The sequence below is a fragment of the Filicampus tigris genome, chromosome 5, assembly GCF_054856515.1.
Source record: "Filicampus tigris isolate MCC_2025a chromosome 5, RoL_Ftig_1.0, whole genome shotgun sequence".
Lineage (NCBI taxonomy): Eukaryota > Metazoa > Chordata > Actinopteri > Syngnathiformes > Syngnathidae > Filicampus > Filicampus tigris.
The window spans coordinates 24,533,995-24,552,724 of NC_141221.1; the positions used below are offsets into that span (position 1 = coordinate 24,533,995).

The 18,730-nt window shown below is 39.3% G+C and overlaps 1 protein-coding gene across 1 annotated transcript in view; it reads right to left on the bottom strand.

The window, feature by feature from the left end:
* zmat4a (zinc finger, matrin-type 4a) overlaps window positions 1-18,730 on the bottom strand; it is a 228,582-nt gene that overhangs the window by 24,832 nt on the left and 185,020 nt on the right. The window lies entirely within an intron of this gene.

An 18,730-nucleotide genomic window follows, 5' to 3' on the forward strand; every position in this document is an offset into this window, starting at 1 on the left:
GGAGACAAAGGCAGTAAGGGAAAGGTGTAAGTGACAAGCGATGGTTGAAGATGATTATAGGTCAGTCAGTACAAATGAAATGGAGAGAAAAACACGAGATTGGCCAGTTTATTGCGATAGTTACAAGATTAGTGACAATATAATCCAATATATAAGGTAAAAGGGCACAGATTGAGCTCAAAGATTACTGTTGTCAATTTTACATAAAACGTATAATAACAAATCAAAACCGAATCTAAGAATCGACGTTCATATATACAATAATTTATTCATATTATTCACAACAACTTGTGATTCGCAAATCGGCCTCACCATATAAATGTGAAAGTCGGGTAACTGCCTGTTAATTATAGGTATATGTTATAGGTTAATTAAGTGTTTCCGAGACCGGTGGTAATAGCTGATATCTAATGTTGAGTCATGTAACCAACCCCAAATTTCTTTCTTCATAAAGTGCGTGGTTAGCACATCTCTTTGTTTGCATTCTGCTCTTTGTTCTGACCAGACAAGCCCATTGGAGGGTGAACATTTCTCAGAGAAGGATGTAATTAAGCCTCTCTGGGTTTCCCTCAAACAGCCACGCGCTACATCAGACCGGCGAGAACCAGTTCAGATCAGGCTGGGGAGGGTGGGAGTGATTCTTCTGCGCTGTGTGTTTGTGCTGTAGTCTATTTAATCATCCCTCCTCTCTAGATAAGAACCTGTTCAAGTAGCATTACAGGCTATAGACATGTTCATGCTTTGCTTCTTCACCTTCTGATTTATCCCTCTCAACAGTCATCAGTGACTTTTCTATGCTGCAATCTTATAGTACATGTAGTGCTACACTACTCGTTTACTCAATTTTATTTTGTCAAGTGGTTGCATGAAATAAGATCAACTGGATCCAGATAGAGTTTATAGGCTGACTATACATTTACTTTCAACATTTATCTGGATAGAGATGATTTTATTTTGTGCAACCACTTGACAAAATAAAATTGAGTAAATTCAACTATCATTTTTTTCAGCCTACCTCACATGTTTTTTGGGGGGTTTTATAGCTTTTCATCAATGCGTACGGGGTTTGTACAGCAGCCTTTGCTGCTGACAAAGATGGTTTGAGTGGCTGCCTCCTAATCTACTTGCTTTGATAGTCCCTCCACCGGCTCAAACCAGTTCCTTGGGTTGTTGCACATGACGCCACTGCACTGGTGCGTCTCTCACGTGCTGTGACATACAGTATACTGTAGTGTGCTGGGCTGAAACACAGCACATCCCCGGGCGGGAACTTGTCGGTGAGAGTCTAATCTCTTCTATGCCACATAACTGTCACAGATGACATACTCTATGTTGATATGACACAAGCCAAAGGCAAATCGTAAATAATATATGTATATATATATATATATATATATATATATATATATATATATATATATATATATATATATATATATATATATATATATATATATATATATATATATATATATATATAAGGGGTGTAACGGTACAATTTTTGTGATGGAAAAAAAATCCATTTTTAGTAAATTATTATTAAATTATTTTTCAAATTTGTTTTTTTTAATTTTATTCAATATTAAGAATGGTATAATTGTGGTTGTCTAAGGAAGATCTGAACTTCAAATTATTCAGTTTGTCATTTTATGTGAATATACGATGTGTCGGGACAGGAGGATTGTGCTCAGTGAGAGAAATATTCAGGCCCGTCCTGATTTATATATATATATATATATATATATATATATATATGTATGTTTAAGTGTTTAAGAGTCGATAATATACAATTTACAACTGCCATTGAAAGTGGACTCGCGCTAACATTTACCATATATAACAATTACCTCTCTCTCACTGTATATGCTGTCTCTTTTCAAAAGCCAGCACCTCACAAAAGTCATTTGCCGTGTCCAATATTTATTCCTAGTGAGGCCTTCCTGTCTTCTATCTTGTTTTGCATACTGGTTGTTGTTGTGACTGTGTGACCAATATGTTTCACGAAAGTTTGTTTTTGCAAAATTAATTGATGCTTATAAGCCATAGTCTGTTGAGTGGAGATCATCACTTGACTCTATTGTGTACAATTTCTCTAACAGCCTTCTGTTAGAAGAAAAGCAGCAAGCAACATGCTTGCTATAAGTCCTCAGCCAAGGTCACTGAGGCCACACTTCACTCACCTAATGCTTTATCATTCTAACTGCGTGTTAACAATGTCAACCATTTTTGCACTTTTAGCTCCCTGCTGTCTCATTTTTTGGCTCGTGCATCTCAAAACAGATGTTTTTTAAAAAAAATGATGCCCCCCACATACTCTTTTATTGCCTTCCAATTGTTAGGAAGAGAAAGCTAAATATTCAAAGCGATTGTCTTGGCGGTGTTGGCTGCGGTGTGCCGCGCTGGACTCGGCCCGGTCGTCTCCCACCCTTTTCCTGCCTTTCATCAGCCTTAGAAACGGCAAACGCTTTCATGTCAACAGACACTGTGGCAGACAGCCTTTGGACCTGGATGACTCTTAGAGGAAGAGAGAGGGTAAAGGTGTGGGGTTGGGTGCGGTGGGGTGGGGGAGGGAAATTCTACAACGGAAGTATGGAAATATGAAATGCCAACAACCATAATAAATGTTTAAATTCAAACAGATTTAAAACTACTCTGAAATGAAATTGCTGGTTGGTGCGTAACAATAATGATTCATGAAACGGAGTTGTGTAAAATACTTATAGTGTATAATAAAAACAAATGTAATTTTGAATACATGTACATGTTTTGTCCATTTCTTGTTGGTCTTGACAGGTTAAAGTTAACCTCATGTTTACTGCTAATCTCAGTTGAAGACTTGATTAAAATGAATTGCCACAGATGCCTCCCGGTTAAGTTTATCCCCTTAGTCAAAGTCAAGCATTCCATGTTTGAACAATTGCAACAAGCCCTGTTTGCATTCTTTGTGTATGTCTGTGTGTGTTTTAAAGAAGAGAGTGACGCAGTGAGGCACTAGATCAGTGATTACAGTGCAGGGAGTGGTAGACAACTTGCTTCCAGCGCAGACTGGTTCAAACCAACATTTTATGAGGAACTAAGAATGAGGTGTACACTAGTTTCAGATTAGTCAGCATTGTCGACGGAAGATCCATAAAAGGAACTCCCGCAGACATACAGTATGTCACTATTTCAATGATGTGTAATGAGTAAACTGAACTGAAAACCACCATTCCACAAGACATTTAAAAGGAAATCAAACATCTGTATCATTCTCGTACAATATTGTTCAAAGTGGAAGTCAACCCAAACATATTTTTTTCAAGAATATGTGCCCAGCAGGCCCACTAATTGAAACATGGCATTCTGATTCATTTTGCATTCGCGCAATATAAGTTAAGCAGCGAAATGCACTCGTTTTTAGCTATCTCCGGGGGCAGCCATTTTGTCTTCTGTCGACTGAAAATGACATCACAACTCGAGGTAAGATCGGGCCTAAAAAATCCAGCCCTACCCGACCCAGGCCTGCGGGTTTTAAAGCCCGACCCAGCCCGAGCCCGACCAATTAACTTAATTTGCAGGCCCGAGCCCGAAGCAAACCTGAAATTTCATATTTTATTTGTGTGGACTCGGGAGGAGGAGGGGTGATTTATGATAACAAATTAAAGCCTGTCTTTTGTAACGAAATCTAAGTTAAACAAGGCTGTCTAAACATTTACATCTTTTAATAATCCATTTGAAGCTTTTTCTACACCTCACTCTTACTGGTGCGTGTTTGCCTTTTCAGTTCCCCTGTCTTTAGTTTATCCTTGACTTCTTGCCGCTCCATATCGGGGGTACCAGGTCAAAATAGATGCGGACTTGCGGAGGGAAAGATTATTAAGAGGGCGGCGTTCACGTGCGCAGAGCATGCTCTGGCTCTGTCACGTGGGCAAAGCGAGCTCTGGGTCTGCGGCTCCTGTTTAGTATTTAAATAGCAATTACCTTACAGCGCCTTCTCTGTTTTATCCAAATGATTTATTTTATAACAAGCATTCCTTATTTTAGTATCTACACATCGTTTTAATATACATTTTTATAAACATATATTTACTAATAAAAAAAAGTCAGCAAGAGAGAAGCCCGACCCGAACGTAATGATTGACATTTTTAGGAACGACCCGGCCCGAAATTCACCTCGAATCACAACTGCTCACAACGACCAATCACGGCTGACCTGTTTTCTGAATCTGAGCCGTGATTGGTCGTTGTGAGCAGTTGTGATGTCATTTTCAGTCGACAGAAGACAAAATGGCCGCCGCCGGAGATGACTAAAAACGAGTGGATTAACACTTATTCCACAAACACAATATTTAGAATATTCATAATGCCCTGTTTCAACTAGTGGGCTTGCATAGAACATATTCTTGAAAATAAAATCTTTGCATTGACTTCCACTTTAAGAGGTTTTCTAAAATGAAGAGGGAAACGTGAACATTAGCACGACAAAATATATTTCACAAAATTATACAAATGATACCTTATTAATTCTAATTTTATTTACTACCCGGAGCTCTGATGTCTGATAAATAAAAAATGAGGCATTCTGAATCAAAGTATTTGTACCAGAATGCACTCACATGTTGAGTACACAGTAACCACCTCGCTATTTCATGTATTTTAGGGCATTTTACAGTAGGCTTATACATTAACATTCTGTAAGCAGTGGTGGGCATTCATCAGAGTGACAGACCGGTCAGTCACTGATGGATGCCCCTTTTGCTGATGATTGACGAACGACGGGACACTTTTTAAAATGATGGACTAAGCACTGACAGAAGTGGATTTTCATCCATCAGAGTAATCGTCACAAACCTCGTCCATCAGTGATGCACTGGGGGTCCGTCACTGACGGACGCCCGTTTTGCTGATGTTATTTTTTGGGTTGGTAGGGTGGTGGGACAGACTGATGGAAAGATGGACTAACTGACGGACTGACCAACTCACGGACCGACGGACTAACTGACAGACTTAACTGACAGATTGACTGATTAGAATCCGGTTTGGCTTGAAAAACGACGGACTGACAAATGACGGACGGGTACCCAGGCCACTGACGGATGACAAACGAGCGAACACATGAGTCAAAGTATTTTCTTTTCTGATCTAACATTTCGATATTTGCCAAATGATTAGTCATAGCCTTCGTTCCAACAACAAAAATCCTAACTCTGCCCTACATGCATACATGCTGTGTCACGTTCAGGATCTATGGTAATCCTCAAGCACCCCCCTACTTGGCCCTGACTGACAAAGTTAACTCCATTGGAGAGTGTTTGATCATTCAAGCCAAAACGATGCCCTATTTTCTCCCGCACGTGTCACTAGCTGCTGGCAGGCTGACTGGACAATCCAGAGCAAAGGTCAGAGGGCTACAGTGATGCAAGTTGTGTACATACAGGAAGCAGTTGAAATGTTTGCAAAGATGAGTGCAGGAAAAGAGAAAAGGCACTTGTCGTGCTTACGCGCCAGCCTGTCTGACTCATTGTTTTTTGTTTTTTTTTCTTTCACACATCCCAATGCACTCATGACGGGAAAACGATTCCACAGCGTCAAAGATGGATTCCTGGCATTCAAAACGTTTTCTGTCTCCAAATGTTCTTATGCAGATGTTCTTCCTGCAGGAGCAGCACTGAAAGTTGGCTGTATTGTTTTATTGGGTGGATAAGTGTGTTATGTATGTCCTTGCTGGCGTACGCAATGTGCTCTGGAAACGTATTAACGTGCGTGTGCATGCGTGTGCCTGCGTGTGGTGTGCGTGTGTGCGCTCCAAGCATTGCGTTAGTGGTATGCATTGTACCTAACCTCTGCCATCTGTATGCCAACCACAATGGGACCATGTCACTTTCCCCACATCCGAAGTCAGATATTCCAAACAATTTCTGCATCATGGATCACATCGTGCGTAACAACATTGAGCCATCCTGCTCTCGTGAATGTTGGCAACTGCACAAACATTCAAGGAATGTCACACCATAGGTGATAAAAATGATTAACCTCAGAGACTCACTGGATAAATCATTAAGAACAACTGCTAATCTAATGGTTTTCAGTACAATACTATTGCATTTACTTATTAGTAGAATGGTTAAAAAATAGAGGTAAACAACTCTAGATTGGATATGCACTACAGTTCTTGATCTGCGACTGAATCTGGATTTTAAATTACTCAATTCATACTTTGAACGGACTGAAACCTAATTGACAAGTTTTGAGCCAAATTTATGTCCATTTGTGTGCGTCTTCCTGTGCAGATGACAGTCATTTGTGGCTTAACATTATCATTATTGATTTATTTGTTTATTTATTTATTTTTTTGTTGAATCAGATTTCAGCTTCTATATGTTGCTATATCAGTTTAAATTTTCCAATTTTCCAATTTTACAATTGAAATAACAGGACAGATTTAGATTTTTTTTTTTTTTTTAAGAATCTGAACCAATATGTTTTCAGATTCAATATACAAGGCCTTCTTGAAGGTGTCGGGAATATCAGCACTTTTCCGTCCTCTGATTGGTCCAGAGCAACTCGAGTGTGATTCATTGAAGCCGGGAGCGGACGACTGTTCATGACTGAGAAGAATTCATTTATGAGGCGGACTTTTCAAAAAAAGAAAACATCGGCCCTCCTCATTTACTAATAAATGCGTAGGAATGTTTGTACTCTTGGCACATCATCGTCGGGTTTATGACACGTGCATACTGACTATGGTTGTCCCAATCACGTTTTTCAGGTTCGAGTCCGAGTCTTTTGATTTTGAGATCTGTGATCTGCCGATACCCCGATCAGATACCGATTTGAGTCCCGATCCGATACGTCGGCAATGCATAGAGAAAAAAAAGTCTGCATTCGATTTTTCTGAAAATAGGAACCTACATACATCAACGTGTATAATGTTATATGTTGTTATATATTTATATTTTATGTACCATTCATCCAAATCAGTGCCACTTTCTTTTTGTAATACTCAAAATAAACTCAAAGTTTGATATTTTTTGCCTCCTTTTTTTAAGCACAAAATTTGACGACATACATATTGAACAACTCAATGTGCATGCGTTGCTTCATCTCTGAACTTGTCCGTTTTTTGTACTGCAACTCTTAGAGGGTTTTAGCCATGACATTTACACTAATTGAATGGTAACTTTAAACACAATACATATCAATGTGCTGGACGCTTTATAAAAATGTATTTTCATGTTATTGCATGGGCATGCAAATGGCACCAATTTGGTTGAATGGCCCATAATAAGCATTACCATAGAATGAGGGATTTCTCAGTTTGACATTTGATTTAATGGTAAACAATACATTTACATCGTTATTTAAAGTGCAGGCTAAAATGAATAGCCCAGGCGGCTAAGTTTGTTGGGTACGTGCGTGACTTCTGTCATCTACAGATGACGCTATTGACTTATGACCTCGTTAAATGCAACCAGTGGGGAACAAGCTTGCTTGTCACTATAATAATTTACAGTCGTTAAACTTCTATTTGATGTTACACTGTTTGGACGTGTCACAATTGCTAATCTGTCTGTCGCGCTTCTCAGCTGTCTCAACTGACGATGACGTTTTGCGAGGAGGCTGCCTGGCTTCTTTATATCAGGCAAGGACTTATTTAAAGCGGAAGTCAACCTAAACAGAATATGTTCCCAGCAGGCCTTGTGTGTTTGTGGAATATAAATTAAGCAGCAAAATGCACTCGTTTTTAGCCATCTCCGGGGGCGGCCATTTTGTCTTCCGTCGACTGAAATTGACATCACAACTGCTCACAACGACCAATCACGGCTCAGATTCAGAAAACAGCTAGGTCAGCCATGAACTAAGACACTACTGTACTATTTGGCAATATTTGCACATTTGGATTATTTTGTAGCTTTGTGACCTGTTAAATGTTCAGAAAATAATAAAAAACGATCTTTCTCACCCGATACCGGATCATCTGAAAATCATGTGATCGGCCCTGATTTCCGATCACGTAATCGGATCGGGACAGCCCTAATACCGACCCATTTTCTTCTCGCTTGTGTGCGAATATTGATCAATCAGTGAAGCAGTTTCGAGGGATGACCCTAAAACGTTCAGAATTTTCTCAATCTTTATCCTATTTTCAAAAGATTTGTATCATCGAAAAGCTTGGTCTATCTATCTATCGATCTATCTATCTATCTATCTATCTATCTATCTATCTATCTATCTATCTATCTATCTATCTATCTATCTGTCTATCTGTCTGTCTGTCTGTCTGTCTGTCTGTCTGTCTGTCTGTCTGTCTGTCTATCTATTTATCTATCTATCTATCTATTAGGGATGGGACGAGACAAAAATCCCAGGAGACGAGATGTCTCACGAGATCCGCGAGAACGAGACGAGATTTTTGCTAAATTTTGAATATAAAAAAAATACCTAATGTAATTTTTTCAGTTTTCAAAATGTTTTTTACTGAACAGACTGCAAGAAAATTAATCATCTAGCTCTAAAGTGCAAATGCAAACAGGAGTCACTTTCGTTACAGGCTCTCAAATATTGCTGCGATAACAGCTAAAGCTGAGATCTTTCCTCTTACTGAATACTTTGACAAAATCCAACTGTGCTCGTGGGGCAGTAACTCAATTGTATATGGTGTTTTATGTTAATTTATTGGCTTTATATTTTTATTTATATTGATATATTTATTAATAGATGTATCACTGCCTCTTATTGTTTTTTTATCTATTGTATTGTTTTTAAAGTGCTTTGTTGCAGCTCTAGCTGTTATAGCTGTTATGTCTAGCGCTATATAAATAAAATTGTATTGTATTGTAGAGTTCAACTTGTTTCTCAGTCGATCTTCAACAAGAGGAATATCACTGCGTCAGTGTCAAGATTTCTGCAACTCGTCGTAGTTCTGGGCTGATACGGCACCCCGCTGCTCTAGATCGTGAGCCATCATGTCCAAAGAGTTGTTCTAGCGCGTGATTACGTCCATAATTAGTTTGTGCGCGGGCAGCTCGAGCTGTCTTTATTTAGACGTCAAAAGTGCAGCTGCTGTTGAGCATCGGTGAAAAAAAGAAACTATACGCTTGACACGTCTAAACAAACACGATACGCGGCCAACTTTGGACCAGCTGCACTAACGTTGCGTTCGTTGGCTGCACGATAAGCACTTAATGTGTGGCTCAAAGCCAGCCTCCCGTATCGCCACATCCATGTTGCGAGCGTTGTCGGTCACAACAGCGACTCCGTGACTTGGCCTCGGAAGTTCCCATTTGGTGACAGCTCCTTTTAAGACTTCTGCTATATTCACCCGGACTCCAAAACACCGTCAAAAGAAAATAGATCTCGTGCTGTGCAGGGCCGAGAAATCTCGTGGCGTTCTAATCCCCTACTATCTATCTATCTATCTATCTATCTATCTATCTATCTATCTATCTATCTATCTATCTATCTATCTATCTATCTAGCTATCTATCTAGCTATCTATCTAGCTATCTAGCTATCTATCTAGCTATCTATCTATATACACACACACCATATATAGACGTATACAACAAAAACAGCTCATAAGAGCTGAATTTAAGAGGTGATCAACTCAGGACATTTTGCAAAGCTGTCCTTTCTAATAACCAAAAGTTCTTACATCAATTACATTGCACTGCCAAAAAATGGCACTTTTAGTTATTTCATGTTTTCTTTTGTGTCAGTTCATCACTTGATACACTTTTAATGGCATCAGGCATTAAAATGCACAAGAAATTGAAGAAAACATGCTCGCTTCATTGTCCCTTGGATGTAAAAACGTGTAATGTTAACAACAGATACGGTAGCTAATAGCCGTGATAAACAACTGGCTGTGCTGCATCTGATTTCCACTGCTGGCTTGAAGCGTCAATAAAGGACAGAAATTGGCCTTATCCGGGACTCAACCTTGACAAGAAGTGCTGTGTAAGCAGACAATAAGCAAGTCTGAATCTGTCAAACCTTCCATGAATGTTCTGACCCCTTTATGTGTGTGTGAGTGTGTGTGCGGGGGCGTGCGTGTGTGTGTGTGCGTTCTGCCTGGACAGTGTGTTCTGAGTTTGTGTGAGATGAGTCCCTCGAGTTACAGTAGAGACATGACCAGGGCTTGGTCAGGATGGGGGCCTCTGTTGCTCACTATTGTCTTTATCAATGCGTATTTGTACGTTGTGTAAGTGTGCATGCGAGTGTGTGTGTGTGTATGTGTGTTTTAGGCAGCTCTGGAGAAAGACTTTTCCTGTGTGGCGCTGGAGGTTCCTCCTGGGGCTCAGCGACCGACAGGCCTGCAGACATACTGTCTCGCCCCAGTTCCACCACAAGGCCTTACCATTGTTCTGCACCGTTCACTCCCTTTGTCCTGTCTAGTTTGCACACACACGCACACACACACACACACACAGGTGCAGCTGATTCAGGGAATGAGGTAGTGCAACTATAGATACAAACCTCAAATTTATTTATACACGTAGTCCATTATTTTGCAACATTTTTAACATTTTTGTCATGATATTTTTGAAGGAGACTGTTATGTCAGCATGAAAGCACGCACTGGTGATTGCTGACAATTCCAAATCGTGCGGCGCTCACAATAGCTAAAGCGGTTGCATTAAATGTTGTTCTTGATAGGTAAGAATATGCAAAGCAATGTCCCAGATTTTCAGTCATCTTTGTGTAAAGATGAAGCATCAGTCTTGGAAGAACCCATTCAGCTTTGGTATGGATCTGGGTGAAGATGACACTAAATGTTTTCCCTTTTTTCAATTTTACATGAACTACCATTAGAATTGTCACCATTGGGACAGACAATAAAGTATTCTATTCTTAAGATAATCCAATTTAGGGTCCTGAGCTCTAGTGTACTTAATAAGTACAGTACAGTACATAACTACAACGTTAAGATGTTTTTAGCATTCTAGTTTGGTTTTTGTTTACATTTATTATCTACATTTTATCACAGTTACATCAAGGTACACAACAACCTCACCTCCATTTCGACAAGGAAGGTAAAAAAAAACGATAAAATGTATGATGTAATATGCGGGTATTGGCCGTGACAACGATGCACTTTATCTGCAGGCGAAGCGCAGTGTGTTGTTGATAACCGGCTTTCAAGTGACTCTTAAGTACTGTATATATAGATAAAGCAGATAAACATGAAAATGATAATGGAAAAAGTGTTGACTTGGTAAATTGTAGCATACTGACATTGTGTTATGTCTTGAAGGGTATTGAGTGCATGTCCGGTCTATACTGAGAAGTACTGCATGGACTTTAGACCTTAAGGACAGTTTATTGTAAAGGATTTGAAGAAAAACAAGTCAGTTATCCTTAGTACAGTATAGACTTTTCATTTTACAGAAGGCCTTCAGTGTTTATCAGACATTGTAATATGTGTGTTGTTTTCATTTCCTCCTGGGTCTATCTGTGGACGATTTTCTTTTGGGAACTCCGAAGAAGCGATTTTTCAAGTACACGTTTGTTTTAATGAGAAGAGAGTATGCACGGCGCTACACCGGGGCTCGGGTGGGTAAAGCCCCGTCAGAAATCTGTCTAGCACCCCCTTCAACCCACCAGTAATATATTTATTTATATATTTGATCAAGTTAAAAAACGTTGTTTAAAAAATTCACAAATAAGTAGCCATTCTGTTGCAATACAATTCATGTTCCCGTGTTTGTTCTTGTACCCGTGTGTTGTTTGGGAGTGTCAGGAGGGGCGGGGTGAGTCTTCCAGTTTCTTGCGCCGTAGAGGCACGTTCGGAAATAACCTCCGAGCGCGCACTGTTTCACTCCAACTGTTCGGAAATTTAAGAGCGCTGGTCAAATTTGTCGTTCGGCAATTCAGAGTGCACTAACAACGGCGCCAGGCATTAGTAGATCCAATTGGAGACGCAGTGTGACAGCAGCCGGGAGCGGAGTGCACGCTACCTTTTCCGAACACACCCACTCACACCCAGAGAAGTGCATGGGGGTCCGAGTGAATTTCCGAATGCGCCTTAGGTTAGAGTTAGCTAGCTTGCAGTCTCATCTCATCAATGGATCACTTTATAACTATATATAAAAAAAAATAAACATTTTCCACCAAAAATCTGCCAGTCTCCTTTGGGGTAAAGAAGAAGAGCGTGATTGGAAAAATTAGCCCAGTCCAACTTCTGAAGGAGCACCAGCTGCAGCTCGTAAGTGCGATGGTTTCAAAATAGTGTGCAATAAGCATTCACCAAAAAGAACAGGAGAAAACAGCGAAGTGAAGCAGGTGTACAATTTGGGCATTTCTGTCACACTGAACAGTGAACACGGAAGGGGATACAAAGACGTATTCAATTACCGTGATTGGACGGTGAGTCCCAAATCTCTTCCTTTGGTCATATTTATTGGTCCTTGAGGGCTACCTGGTGCTTGCGGGCACCATTTCGGTGACCCCTGCTCTACACCCTTAAAGCTTTAAAGCTGTTATTCCCCCGCCAAATTTATATGCACAAAACAATAGCTACCTTCAAACACATAAACCTGCCCACCATCCATCAGCCGAGAAAGGAACTTGATAAAGAAAAAGGAAACTGATAAGACCCAATTGCTCCGCAGCTGATTCATATCTGAGTGGGCCAACGTCAGGCCACTGATAGGGCGGCGGGATGTACAGTCCGTCTACTGCAGGCGGGCCGAGATCCTGCTTCATGTATACGACCCACGATAGCGGTAAATGTGTTTTACAGATGTTCACTTTACTGGTTCATGGACCATAATTCGAGAAATGAAATAATTTACTGATGACTAGACATTAGATTAAAGACAACAATGCAGTAAAAGATGTATCAGAAATAAAAATCCATCCATCCATTCATCCATCATTAAATTCTAAAAATAACACAATTTTCGGTCAAAAATTGACTGATCCACTATTCGGGCCAATTTGACCCACTTTCATTCTACCCATTTTTCGGGTTGTTTTGTACAAAAACATCCCAGAAAGTTGGGTCAAACTGACCCAAGTAGTGGATTTTAGCTTCAAATTTGTGTTATTTTTAAGACAACTGTTTTTAGAGCGTTGGCCCCAAGATGAATACACATTTACATTTTGATATCTGCAAGGATGTGTACAGAAATTTAGTAAATAACAAGTGAGTGATAATTTTCTATTTTAAATAATTTACTATTTTATAAATTGAGTTTATTGTCATTATCATGTCAAACCGCTTATCCTATACATGGTCGCGGGGAGGTGCCGGAGCCTATCCCAGCCGTCAACGGGCAAAGGCAGACTACACCCCGAACTGGTCGCCAGCCAGTCGCAGGGCACACACAGACACCGCCACTGAGCGGGAATTGATCCCACGCTGCCCGCACACAACTCGGGCGTGTGTACCACTACACTATCAGTTGTGTACCACTACACTATCAGTGACCATTGAGTTTATTATGAAGAAGAATTGTTTGGTCTTGCTTACTCTCCAAAAGCAAATAAACATGAGCAGTGACGTTTTGGCAATAAATAAATAAATTCACTATCTTGACTCCAAATGTTAATCGTTTCCTCACTTTGTAAAATATTCTATGATATTTGATTCGCTCACTATTTCACACAAACATTGTTTGCAGATTATAATGTTTAACAAAATGGGGGATTGGGGAACATTGCCATTTTGCATTTCTGAGTGCGACATACCTTCAATTATTGTTTTCATGACACAAGTACAAGTAACTCACACCATGTCAGACCAGATGCCTGGACTTGCTGCTGGTAAAAATTCTGAAGTAGAGCACATCAAAGTACCTAAACTACAACTAAACTCTTACAAAGAATATAAACTAAACATCTGAAAACAATAATAGTGACAGACATTATAGTATATTAGTTGCAAGCTATGCTGACAACATGCAGCCACAAATGAGGAGTAGCGGCTTGGTGAGTTGATATGTGGCAAACTGAGCCATGATGTAAATTTCCTAGAGTGCGATCATGCAGCATGCCATGAGCAGTTATTCTTTGCTCATCATCAAGTCCGCTCTTCTCTTCAGTGAGATTCTGGTAATAAAATGAGAGTGGCGATGGGTATAGGAGGCTACACAGATAGCATTAAGTCAAATATGGCTGCATGTGTGTGGACTGTTCTACATGCCCCCACAACTGGTTTGGAACCAGTTCAGATTAACCTTAAGGGTCAAGTCGGAGAGAGCTGGAGAGAGTAGCAGACCGCACCACAAATTTATCCAGGCAGCCTGGCACCTTACAGTAAAGCCTATAAGCAGATCATCTGTCAGGCGGTCACAACAGACGAGCCATTGCATACCATACGCTAAAACAGCAACATCCATCGAACTGACAGAATTTGTTTTTGAGTGATACAAATAATTTCTTATCTAGTCATCTAATCAGGTCTTCTGAAACTCCCAGATCATCAAAACATAAATCAAAATCCACAAATCTTCACTACGATTTTTTACGATTTTTCTACGATATTCTGGACATTCAAACCAAAGAATGAGATCAAACTGGTGCTGCAAAGAGTTGATAATGACTAATCTCCTCAGATATCCATTCACCTAGGCTGCAGTTATGTCACAACTGTCCACCAGCTACTTTGCTGTGACGTGCCAATGAGTTGAATTTAGATTAAAATAGCACCAATTAGACTTTCAGAGAGAGTAATTACATTGCCACCAAAATCCAAATGAGTGAAAAGTTGGATCCAAATGATCTTAAAAGTTTCAATGTTTTGCCTTCCCCCCTTTGGTCACAATCTGACATTAGCAATGACTTGTCAGGGTGTGTTTCCATTTTTAATGGCCCATTAGCAAATCATGATATCTATATATGATATCATAATATAGATAATTGTAAATAGCCAATGAAGTTAACACACAAATAATTTGTTGCTAGTAGTTTTGGTCGCTGTAGTAGCCTACTCTTGCACAATACACTGGATGTACACACACAAAAACTGTAGAGAAAATGTATACAGTGCACAAAGCCATCCTGAAAGAAACACAAAATACTGTGTGTCTTTATTTCCCTTATTTTGATATGCATAATGAGCATGATAAGTAATGTCAGTGCCAACAACAGATCATCCTAATCATTTCATTTCCTGATTTTGCATGTAAAATATCTCATTATTTAGCAAATGTTTTGATTGGATTAGAATTATGGCCCAAAATGTTGAAGACATATCTTGTCTTCCATTATCATCACATTACGACATTACTCAAAAACTGTAACGATAATTACAACAATAAACTTTTACAACAATATTATTTTTTCCTCTTTCATAATTACTGTAAATATCATTTGATGTTTTATCTTGTTGTTTCATCTAAATGTGAGAAGCTGACGTCTTTGAGTAAGCGATTACTGCTTAGCCTAATTGGAATTTAGACGGATTCAGAAATGTGGCACCATCGAAGGCGGCCTAAGCGCCTTCCCAAAAGAAAGGTTGCCATCTGGTGTTAGAACAGTTCCACGGCTTTGGGAGAGTCTGTTAACATCATGTTCAAAGCCCATCATACATTGTGTGGACTTTCCCGCATTGCACCCTGATGAATTGTACAGTATTTAGTTGTGTATGTGGTGTTGTAATTTATGTATATTTATTCATGAAATTGTCTCACAATCTCTGTTCTAGTTAAAACGCTTAAATAAGTGCCTCATTGCTGAACTTTGTTACATATGAACATGATTATGATAAATGACATTAAAGAAAAGATTTGTCTCTAAACTTGATCAAATCAATCACATTTCTATAAATGTATTGTAGTGTATGTATGATGTGTGCATCCAATGGGATAGGCGTTATGGAGGATATGCACAATGTCTTCATTCTACTCATGTAGAAAGCCGTTGACGTGGTGTGATTTCCAGTTTATGAAGCAAATGGTCAGACATGCTACAAAAAGTGTTTATTATTACAAGTTCTGATGTTTCAGACAAAATGAAGACATTGCTCCTATATAATTTTACTTAGTTTAGATACAGTATATTTGTCATTTTAAATAGTACATTATGCTTATACATCAGTAAGAAATTCAATACCAATATTTATTTAGAACATAATACACATTTTATTAAATTATTAAACTGATTAAAATGATCACTATTTCATGATGATCAGGAATGAGCGTTGACAATGTAACGTCAAACTCATTCTCGTGTGTCATATGAAAATACTACCATCTAGTGGTCACGATAGACACATACACATACACTTGCCCTCGACACACATAACTACATTATATCGTGTATACTTTCAAATCCCCAATTTGAGTGGCTAAATATGGTTCCTGGCTGTAAAGTGTGTGCCAACGGGGAGAGAATAATACATCACTGCAATTGAAACGCAGCCACGATACAAGCAGGCATTACCTTCTTTATTTCTTTCTTTGTCAAACAATAAACAAAAGGGCACCATGCATGCAGGCACCAAGAGACGATACTTCCTTGTATCCAGAAGGCAGAGCTATTTTCTATCCATTGGAATGCAGATTATTTACATTGTGCTTTGTTTAGATGCCAGTGCTCATTGTTTTTGCAAATTAATTTCACAATCGTCATAGGCTAGCGGAACTTAGTGACAGGGGAAAAGCCCCAAACAAGTATATGAATCATTGCTTGGTGTTTGTTGTAGAATTTCCCCAAAAGAAAAAATACAATATGACATATTTGCTATTTTTCAGTGTTCCTCAACAGAATGTTGTACATAATTGGACAATGGGGGTGTGGGTGTGTGTGTGTGTGTGGGGGGGGGGGGGGGGGGGGGGGTAAAAATTGATAGACTTGAATCATTGGTGGAAGTAAGGTTATGTTTACCAAATACTTTTTCAGAATGTATGGTGTAAAAATACCTTGATCACATACTAGTCTTGTACTTTGAAATGAAGTGTATGAGCTGGGATTAGACCGTCGTGAGACAGGTTAGTTTTACCCTACTGATATTAGTCATTCTTTCACATTGTGGGTAAAGTAGTCACACAAACTTATCAATAAAAAGTTCAGAAGTCTTCTCCCAAATAAACAAATTAGCACTAATCATTAAGATGAAGTTCAGATCTTCCTTAGACAACCCAATTATGCCATTCTTAATATCCAATAAAATGAAAAACACAACGAAACACACATTTGAAACCTGACATATCACTGGCAAACAAATGTTCACTGAACTTTTAGATTTAAAACAGGGAAATAAGTACAAGTATTCACCAGTGCAAGTTACATTTCAAACATCAATAACAAATGGCAATTAAATGTTTTCCTAACATTTTAATTCTATGACAAGGAAATATGTAAAATATACACATATATCATATTCACCAGTAAAGGCCATTTGAAACATGGCATATTGTTGAAAATAAACGTTTAATGAAATTTTAGATTTAAAAACAGGGAAATAGGTAATAGGTAAATGAAGCTGACTCAATTGTTGTGTATTTCAGTGCAAAATAGTCCAATTTCCACTTTTCCTTTAATTGTCGGCCCTCGTTGTCAACATTCCCTTTTTTATTAATTGTCGCCATTTTGGAAACTGTCCAGAAAGGGTCAAACTGGGTTATGGGGTTGAACAGAGTGCTGCTGCCCTCTTGTGTGTAAATGCAAAATTGCATTTAGAGTGGAGCTACTGCTAGTGAGCGGAGGCGCCAGGTTTTTAACCCCCTCACTGCTAGTCGTTTCTCTGATGCCTTTGATCGGCTTTGTATTCCCGCTTCAAACACAGAGGAACTCAGTGCTTGGTTCCATTCATCTTCATATTTTGGACTCTGTGGCTCCATTAAAAAATATGCGGCTACAAGTTGGACCGGAGCCATGGTTTAATCAGAGTACTCGTGCAGCTAGTCAGGAATGCCGCAGAGCTGAATGCAGGTGGAAAAGAGACAGGCTGCAGGTCTCTTATCAAATCCTAAAGGACTGCGGGTGTCGTTACCAAAGAAATGTGAAGGATTCCAAGAGGGAACACTTGTCAAGTCTTATACAGGCAAATCACCATGATCAAATTTGATCATGATGATATTTTTGGAGGATGTGGTTTGCCACATTAAGCCATCTGGCTCCCTTATGACTTTAAGGAGGTTCTCCCGAGTATTCCTGAATCGGTTTTGGCCATCAACAACAGCTTGTCTTCTGGCGTAGTCCCCCAACGTTTTGAACATGCTCTAGTGCAACCCCTGCTGAAGAAACCTGGCCTAGATCAAGATGAGCTGTCAAATTTTAAGACCCATTTCCAAGATGACTTTTATTTCTAAAATTCAGTAAAACGTGGTACACTCACAGCAAAATGTCATGGAGGTTTTCCAGTCAAGTTTCAAGATGATTCAGAGCGCAGAGTCAACCCTGTTACGTGTTTTTAACGATATCCTGTTGGCAAATGACACTGGAGACTCTGTATGTCTTGTTTTGTTGGATTTGACTGCAGCATTCGATACGGTGGACCAAGGTATTCTTTTGGCTCGTTTGCAGCACCAAGTGGGCATTAGTGGTCTAGATTGGTTTATTTCCTTCCACTGCTATGCGAATGACTGTCAAATCTATGTCCAGCTGAGCAAAAAAGACACTTTTTCCTTAAGACCACTTTTGTCCTGTCTAGAGGACATCAAAGCCTTGATGTCACTAAATTTCTTCTATCAATTTCCATGAAAAGAAAACAGAAGTTAATGGTGTTTGGTCCCAGTAGCTCTTCTACATCCCACCATGTTGACCTGCCCCCCCTGGCTTCATATCTAATGTATTATATTGT